We start from the raw sequence: 9,964 nt of genomic DNA on the forward strand, positions 1-9,964 counted from the left end.
TGGCAATTGAACAATTAAAACAGACATTCAGATGGCGGGGAAGAAGAACAAACTGGGGAGGAGGGTGGAGAGAATGGTGCGGCAATGAAGGAGTGAAAGCCCAGAATCCCTGTGAATGTTCATTGAAACTAATAAAATTTAATAATAATAAAAAAAAGTTAAAAAAAAGGCTGTTTTACATAGGGTCTCTATGAGTTGGACATGACTCGGTGGCACATAACAATAACAACAACAACAATAAGCCTGGAAGTTTGGGGGACGGGTAGAAGACTGGACACAGAACGAGAGTCCTCAGTGGAGCAGATGGATAGATGTGTGAGAACAAACTGTATAGTCACATATATACAAGTTTAAGTTTATGTCATGTCAGAAAACATGCAAAATTAAATGCCTCATTTCCTTGTGGAGTTACCAAAGTAAGTTTGGGCAGGAGACTAGCCGTTGCTTCGTCCCAGAGAGGCCTATGAGAGAAGGGGACTGATGTCTCATTCAGGTGGCCTCCAAACCCTCCCCAAGACCTTGGAGAAAGGCCTTGGGAAAGGACAGCGCTGAGGAAGAAGAGGGCCAGGAAAGAGGAAGCAAAACACCAAGAGAGTCAGCCTTAAAATTCTTAGTCTTCAGAGGAAGAAGCATTTCTCCATAGGCTTCCTGGGGGACAGTGTAAGCTCTGGGTTCCAAGGAAGTATTTCCCAGAACCGACTCCTGGAAACCCCAATGGGAAGGGATTCAAGACGCAATGACAAGACTGAAGAACTCACACAAATGATGATACTTCCATCCTTGCTGGGTGGTGTCGGAAGAAGGGTACCAGCACATCTGGGCTTGAAGGGCAACAGCAGATGTGGCAACTGGGTAAGTGAATGTGTTGTGTGAGATGGGTGGGCTCAGCTCTGTGGTGTACAGAGGTTAGGGTACCTAGGCCTCAGGGAATGCAGAGATTAGAGCAGCTTCCGTCACTTCATAGGGGTCCCAAGCGACGAAGTGTGCTTCCAGGGCAGGGTGTGTATTGGTGGGATTTGGTGTGGCCATTAACTTACACTTGGCTATCTTGGTGTTGACTTTGCCAAACTCTAGCCTTAGGGTCTGCTGGTTCTCGGGATCAAAGGGAATAATACCATTCAGTGTATTCTTGGCCGCTTCCTGGCTGCCTTGATGTGAGCTTGATCAGAGACACTTCATACTCCTTGAATCGTCTGAAGAACAGGTAGAGCTCTCTGGGCTTAATATCCTCACAAAGGCCACTGACAAACAATGTCCGGACCTCCTCCTCCAAGGTGCTGTCAGAACCTGTGCCCGTGCCAGTGCTGATGCTGTGCTCATGGCCCAGCGGAAGGGAAAGAAACGCAGAGGGTGAGCCAGACACCCAATGACTGACCCTGGCGGGAAAGTGAGCAGAGGCTTTGCAAGCAGTGGACTCCAGGAGTTTGGGGTGGAGTGGCGGTGGGTGGAGGGCGCAGCTGCTGTACCAGATTGGGGTCACATCAAGTTTGGCGCGTGCAGGAGGTAATATAGGGGTGTGGTGGCTTAGGGGCTGGGAACAGGAGCTGAGCCCGAGCAGCTGTGGCCTCCGCCTTTTCACTGATGCCGCAAGTGCATATATAAAATAAACTTTTTAGGTTGCTGTTATTGTTGTTAGGTGCCGTCAAATTGAATAAGACTCATAACAACCCTACGAACAAAAGATCTGAACCCTGTTCTATTCTGTGCCATACTCATATAAGAGCCCGTTGTGGCAGTCTTCATGGCAATCCACCTAGTGAATGGTCTTCTTCTCCTTTGCTGACCCTCCACCCTTCCTACTAGCATCATGTCTCTCTCCAAGGAGCAGACTCTTCTAGAAACCTGCCATGTGAGGCATGAGGCTAAATCTCATCATTCTTGTGCCTCCAAAACGCACTCCGGCTACACCCTCAATAAGACATATTTGCTTGTTCTTTTGGCCGTCCATGGGATGTTCAGTACTATTCTCCAACATCACAGCTCAAAGGTATCAATTCTTCTTCTGTCATCCTTATTCATTGTCCAGCTCTCAGATGTATAGCAAGTGATCAGAAAGACTATGGCCCGAATCAGATGTACCTTAGTCCTCAAATTGACATCATTACTCCTTAATAATTTGGAAATGTACCTATCAGTAGAGCTTTCTTATTTCCTGACTGCTGGTACTAAGGTTGTTAATTGTGGATCCAAGTAAGATGAAGTTGTTGACAATTTCAATCTCTTCTCCACTCATCATGATGTTGTTGGTTGTAGGCTCAGTGGTAAGAATTAGTGTTTTCTTGACATTGAGGTGCAATCCATAACAAAAGCTGCATTCCTTGATCTTCTGTAACAAGTGTTTCAAGTCCATCTCCCTTTCAGCAAGCAAAGCTGTGCTATTTGCATAATGCAGGTTATTGATGAGTCTCCCTCCAATCTTGATGCCACATCCCTCTTCATAGAGTCTAGGTTCTAGAACAATTTGCTCAACATGCAAATTAAATAGATATGGAGAGAGAATATAACCCTGATGCACTCCCGTCTTAATTTAAAACTGTACAGTGTTCCCCTGCTCTGTTTACAAATAAAGTACATTTAGAGATTAAGTTCTTGCCTATGATTATAAAGCCAGTAACTAAGAGAGGGAGTGTAGTCCCAGAATACATGCTATTAATTAAAACGTTACAGTTTTCTTTCGTGTATTTTCTGATAGAAAAACCTAAATGAATGGGTATAATAATTAAAGCACTTGCAAGCAAATGTCAGGTCAATATATCAGAGATATTTCCTAAAGCCGTAGATGTTCAAGAAATGGGATGCTTACTATACATTTCCATTCTCTTAAGTATATTTGTATTCTTTACTTTAGGGACTGTGATTGTGAGTTTTGAACACAAGCACATTTCATGTGACTAAGGTTGCATTGTATTAAAAAGAAGAAAATATCTAAACAATTATTTTTCTTTAAAATAGCTAGTACACTATCAGATATTTCACATACAATAACAAAAATAAAAACATACACACGTAGACATACATGCTTCTATACATTTATAAAAATTCAAGTTGACTTATTTGTCACATTAGAGAATAGCAATCATTCATCTCTACAGTTATTTTTAAATGTAAACTAAGTGATTACCAAATTCAAAAGGCTAATTTCTTACTTGAAATGGAATTGTCATGTTTTCGGCTGGTTACTTCGTGTCTATTAACAAAAGAAAAATCTTTTACTTGAATTTGTACTATAGCTAATTACAGTTATTAATATGAATAGACATGCAATAGCAACAATTTATGGAGGTTTCTGTGCAAGATGGAGTAGACAGATCCTAGCTCTACCCCTCTACAGTTAAGATATCAGAAAATGAGTATAAACTTCATAAAAGCCATTTTGAACAGCTGCTTATTTGCCGTGGAAACTTGGGTTAGGGGAGTGTTAACACAAATGACTAGCTGATTGGAAAGGTGTGATATAACCCATTTTCTCCATTATTTTCTGGAGATTAGAGTACTGACTTTCCCCCATCAAAAACTACACAGTGATTGGCAGTGTTCCTCAGCTTTTTGTAGCTCTGTGTAATAGCACATCTGCATTATTTTTAATTTGGATTTGGAACTTGCATGGCTATAAACCCCCATTTTCCCTCCAGGAACCCGTAGATTGAACTATGTCTGTCTGACCTGAAGTAATCATTAGCACGTTGACAAACTTAGAGTAGTGCAGCATTCACTAAGTCACTATCCTTGAAGATCAGGCCAACAGTGATTATCACTTCATACCAGTCATATAATTCACCAAAATCCCCTCCCTAGAGTGTTCTGGTGGTTTAATGGTAAGAAGCTGTGCTCAATCTCAAAGGCACACAGTTCAAATCCACCAGCTGCTCAGCAGGATAGGCAATCATCTCCTTTCATGTGATTTATTGCCTCTGGAAAGTAATCAGAGTGTTAGTTAAGGGTTGCTTTCTGACTCGAAAGAACATAACAACAACAATAGACTGGTAAAAAACAGATTATTTCAACCTCCTCTGAGGCTAATAGAAATTTTGTGGCAGGTTAGGTGCCCCAACCTGCAACAGACACATCCAGGCAAGACATCCTATCTTCACCCACAAAGACAAAATACTACAATGTACAGGACCCAATCAGATAACCACAAACCCAGCAAAAAGAAAACAAACAAACAAACAAACTCAACCAAAAAACCAGGATAAGAAGAAAGAAAAATGTGACCAAAAAGGCTACTGGAATTGCTTGAAATGAAATTCAATAGAATGATGAAAGTCTCTTTGACAGATTGAGAAAAATATAGAAAACATAGAAAAATTAGAAAAAAATGAGAATATAAAACAAGTTATTTTAAGAATATTAAGGCTGAAAACGCAGAAAAAGAAAGTTTATGGGAAAGACAAAAGAACTAAAGAAATGCAACACAGAAATCAGTGAACTGAAGGACAAATTTCTAAAAATCTGTTAGAGGAACATTAAAAGGAAGGAAAGCAAATGAACAAAACCTAAATATTATGTGGGGCAATGTTAAGAATGACTGATGCCATTTTTCATGGATACTTTATATCCTACCAGAGCTCACCTAGTCTTTGCTCACTAGTGTTCAAGGCCTCAAATCTGTTCCTGAGATGGTTTTTAAATTCAGGTGGGATAGACTGAAAGTAATATTTTGACGCAAATTTTTACCTTTCCAGCTTTATTTTTTTAATTTTATTTTTTTATTATTTTGTGTGTGTACTGTCAAATCAGACCTGACTGGTACAGGAGGAGACTGCCCCTCCTTCTCCAGCAGAGCATCTGGTGGATTTGAACTGCATTGACCTTTCCAGCCTTTAAGTCATGCAGTTTCCCCTTCTTCTATTGTACATCTACTGCAACTACTTCTTGGTGTATATATAGATTTTGCATGAGAAAAATTAAGTGTTCTGGAGTTTCCATTCTTCTCATTGTTAGTCACAATTTTATATGATTAACACAGTCAAATGCCTATGTACAACAAGTAAAACACAAGTAAATATCTTTATGGTATTCTCTGCGTTCATCCAAGATTCATCTAGTATCAGCAATGACATCCCTAAACATGACCTCTTCTGAATCCAGCATGAATTTCTGAAAGTTCCCTCTTGGGTGCCCTTTTCTATTTTTTAATCACTTTAGCAAAATTTTGCTTGTTAATAAAATGTGATAGTAATAATACTATTCAATAATTTCCAAATTCTGTTGGGTAACATCTTTTTAAAAGGAAAAGTATAGGTCTCTTTGCCTTAATTGGTCAGTTAGCCATCTTTTAAAAGAAGGAAGGTGCAGATAACTCAATAAATAAAAGAAGTGAGATCCTTGTCTAAGATGGTCTTGCCAAATGTTTGTTCCCAGTCAGTAGGATTTCTTTTCACTTTGTTGGAAAAAGGTTTTTTTGTTTTTTAAAATTCATTTTAATGAAAGTTTACAGAGACTTAGGGTTTCCATTCATTCATTGTATTTTGATGAGCACAGAGATTTAATCTTTAGAAGGTCCCATTCATCAATTTTATTCTCTTCAGACTGTGAATTTCTGACTGTTTTTGGCAGTCCCTTTATACCATAGATTAGAACACTGTGACACTGATGAGTCAAATGCGAGAATGGTTACCCATGGTGAAGAGTGTTTGGTGAAGCACCCCGATTAAAACAAGCATGGAAGCAGGAGTGGCATCCACTTCCACAATAGCTTGCCTCTGGAAACCCTATGAACCTGGAGAAAGGATGAAAGTCATACAGGAGGTGTTCAAGACTTTCATTCACTATGAATCGCCAGCAACTTGACGACACTTACAACAACAATAGAGCTTCTAAGCTTGGTCTCAGTTTGTCTTTTACAAACCTTATGGTTTGGGGCTTTATTCCTATGTCCACTTAAGTTGGTTTTTGTGTATGGTGTTGAGATGTGGATCCTGTTTCAGCTTTCTATAGTTAGCAGTCCAGTTTTACCAGCATCATTTGTTGAAGAAGTTGTCATTTCCTCATTTGATAGCCTTTATTTCCTTGTCAAATATCAGTTGATAGATGGGCCCATTTCTGGGTTCTCATTTCTTTCAGTACCATGCTGTTTTGGTTACTACTGCTATGTAGTAGGTTTTGAGGTCAGGGAGTGCTATGCCTCCCACTTCATTTTTGTTATTCAGAAGTGCTTTGCTTATTCTGGGTCTCATTCTTTGAAACTTGACAATTTCCCTTTTTTATCTCCTTGAACATAAATTTGGTATCTGATTTAGAATTGCATTGAACATGTAGATTGCTTTTGGTAGGATTGTCATTTTCACAATATTGAGTTTACAGGGCTTTCAGAAGAAAAATACTGATAAGAAAATTACAAATTGGGCAAAAGACATGGAAAGACTTTTCACAGTGGAAGACATTTGGATGGACGACAGACACATGAAGAAATGATCAAAATCACTGGCAATGAGAGAAATGCAAATAAAAACTACAATGAGATATTATCTTACTCCAATAGCAGTGACAAAGTTTAGGAAGGAAGCAAGTAATAAATGTTGGAGAGGATGTGGTGAGACAGAAACTCTTATACATTTTATGTGAGATTGTAAAATGGTTCAACCACTCTGGAAAGCAGTTTGGCATTTCTTAAAAAAGCAGAAAATAGAAATTCCATATGACCCAGCTATTCCACTGCTTGGAATATACTGAGACAATGAGAACTGAGGCGCAGAGACTTGTACACCAATATTCATAGCAACATTATTCACCATAGTACGAATATGGAAACAGCCCAAATGCCCAATCACAATGGAATAGATAGAGAAATTGTGTTACATTCACACAATGGAATACTATACAGCAAGCAGGAGCAATGATTTTGTACTATCTAATATGGGAGAGTCTGGAGAGCATTATGCTGAGTGAACTAACTCAGTCACATAAGGATAAACACTGTATAAGACCATTATCGTAGAAGAAGTATGAGGCTCCAAGGAGGGGAGGTGGGCCACAGAATCTGATGCATAGAGGGAGGGATGGGTAAAGGATAGGTGAGAGATTCAGTGTGAAAAATAATGTATATGAACTTTATGAACTTTGTATGTAAAAGAGTATAAAATAAAAAAAGAAGTGGCATCACAGCAGAAGCAACTGAGATAGAATATAATAACAGAACACTATGAAAAACTATAAATATCTGTGGTGGCTTAGCAGTAAGAAGATACGCTTCATTCCCAAAGGTTCAAATCTACAAGATGCTGGGCAGGAAGGGGAAAGATGAGCACTCTTCTCCCATGCTATTTGCTGCCTCTGAAAATCCACCAGAGGATCAGCTATGAGTTGATTTTGTTTGTTTTGACTCAACAGCAAACAACAACATGAAGAACTATAACAAATTTGAAAGCTTGGAGGAAATTAAAAAATATTTAGAAATTCACTACTTACTTTAACACAGACAGAAGTTCAAAATTAGAACAGTCTAATCACAGAAGATGAAGTTAAATAGTCACGAAAACACTTCTAACCAAAAAAATCTTCTGACAGAGACTTTGCTAGTGAATTTTTTTTGGGGGGGATTAAGCAAAAAAATCCATTCAGAAAGAAATACGCGTAAGTCATTTCCACATATAGAAAAATATGCAACATGCCCACACTCATTCTATGATGTAAGTGTAACTTTACTACCAAAGCCAAACAAAGACACTACTGAAAAACAAAATGTAGCATCAGGTTTGGAAGAAGACTCTCAGCAGCCTGCATTATCAAATGACACAACCTTGCTTGCTAAAAGTAAAGAGGACTTGAAGTTGCTTGCTGCAGAAGTTCAAAGACTAGAGACTTTAATAAGGATTGTGCCTCAACATTACAAAGACAGAAAAATTGAAATTGTAAAAAATTCAAACCTACTTGGATCCAGTCATCAGGAAAGCAGGAGACATACTGCATTGGGTAAGTATGCTGTCAGGGACCTCTCCACATTAAGAAACAATCATGTCAGTTTGAAGACTAAGGTGGCCTGAGTCAGTATTTTCGATTTCTTTCTATTTATCTGAGAACTGGACAATGAATAAGGATGCCAGAAGAGGAATAAATGCCCTTGAATTGTGGTGATGGAGAAGAGTACTGAATATTCCATGGACTGCCAAAAGAATAAACAGATATGGTGGAAAAAATTCAACCAGAATGCTCCTTGGAGCTAAGGATAGAGAAGCTTTGTCTCACATACTTTGAGCATGTTACTAGTAGAGGCTATTCCTTGGAAAGGGAGACCATCCTTGGAGAGGTAGAGTGTAGGTGAAAGAGAGGAAAACCCTCAATGAGATTAATTTTCAGTTACTGTGGCAATGGGCTCAAGTATGTTATAAATGATGAGGATGGCACAGGATAGGGCAGAGTTTAGGTGTGTTTTTCAAAGGATCACTATGAATTGTACTTGACTTGATAGCACCTAACAACAATAGCAATAATCCTCTCATAAACATAGATGAAAAATTGTAAATAAAATCCTAGTAAATAATTCCATTCTTATCAATATTGTCTATAATTTATTGTGATCCACATAATCAAATGCCTATAAATAGTCAAACATTAAAAATATATTCTTTATTGAATAGGATTTATACTAAGTGTGAAAGATTGGTTTAACATTATAAAAACCACAACATCAAAAATACAAAGGAAAAGGTTGAAAAATGGAATTTAACAAAATTCAGCATGCTTTTCTGATAAAAATACTCAACAAAACTGCAATCTAAGGGATATTCTTCAATATGATTAAAAGCACATATAAAAATGAACATTAACTTCAATGGACTGGGATTGAAGATTTCACTTGTGATAAAGAACTAGACAAGGTTTATCATCACTCCTATTCAATACTGTATTGGAAATCCTAGCCAGAGCAAAAAAGGAGAGCAAAAACAAAAGGTTTCCAAATTGACAAACAAGAAGTTAAATTATCTTTATTTGCAGAAAAAGAAAGATCCTATGTATAGAAAATCCTAAAAACTATTTAAAAATATTTTATTTAATTACCCAATGCAGTAAATTGGCAGAGGACAATATCATATTATTGTTGTTGTTGTTATGTGGTTGCTTTTTATTTAAGCCTCTTGTTTATAGTCAACAAGATCTGTAGAGGGCTTTTGTATTTAAAAGTCAGTTGTTATTATATTTTGGAGGAACATTCTTTTAAGTGGTACAGCACTCTTCTGTCAATTTGCTGTAATGAGGTAACCTGAGGTTGCTTAATGCTTAACCTTGTGTCATTGGAGTGTCAAATGCCATAACAGTTACGCATGGTGGACAGTGTTTGGTGGAGCTCCAGTTTAAGACAGGTTTGGAAACAGGAGACGCATCCACTTCCTAAACAGCATGCCTCTGGAAACGCTATGAACTTGTAAAAATGATGATAGTTATAGAAAGGCTTCAGTTCTATTGTTCATAGGGTTGCTATGAGTCATACTCGACTCCAGGGTAATCAACAATGACAACAAAAGATCAATATAAACTATCTTTGGATTTTTCTATAATACCCATAAGAAGGAAATAAGGAAAGCAATGTCATTTACAATAGCTACCTGTAAGATGAAATAGTCTGGAATATATCTAACCACAGATACAAAATACTTCTAAAAAATACTTTTATAAGAAATCTACCAAAACAACTATGAGATATCTGGGAATATACCCCAGAGAGACCATAACTGCCATCCAAGCAGATATATGTACACCCATGTTTATCGCAGCTTTGTTTACAATAGCAAAGAGTTGGAAGCAACCCAAGTGCCCATCAACAAACGAATGGATAGAGAAGGTGTGATATATTCACACAATGGAATACCATGCCACATTAGAAAACAAGGTACTCATGCAATACTGTTCAAAATGGATGACCCTGTAGGACATTATGCTGAGTGAAATATCTCAGTCGCAAAGGGACAAATACTGCATGATGCCACTGTTGTAGAATGGGTCTGACATTAGGGTTGGGGTAAGA

The 9,964-nt window shown here is 38.1% G+C and overlaps 1 pseudogene; it reads right to left on the bottom strand.

Moving 5' to 3' along the window:
- Positions 1-726: 726 nt before the first annotated feature.
- The window catches only part of LOC102845567, an 11,991-nt pseudogene continuing 2,753 nt past the window's right edge, over positions 727-9,964 (bottom strand).

The sequence above is a fragment of the Elephantulus edwardii genome, unplaced genomic scaffold (assembly GCF_000299155.1).
Source record: "Elephantulus edwardii isolate Elephantulus edwardi_28Jun2011 unplaced genomic scaffold, EleEdw1.0 scaffold00423, whole genome shotgun sequence".
NCBI classification, from domain to species: Eukaryota; Metazoa; Chordata; class Mammalia; order Macroscelidea; family Macroscelididae; genus Elephantulus; species Elephantulus edwardii.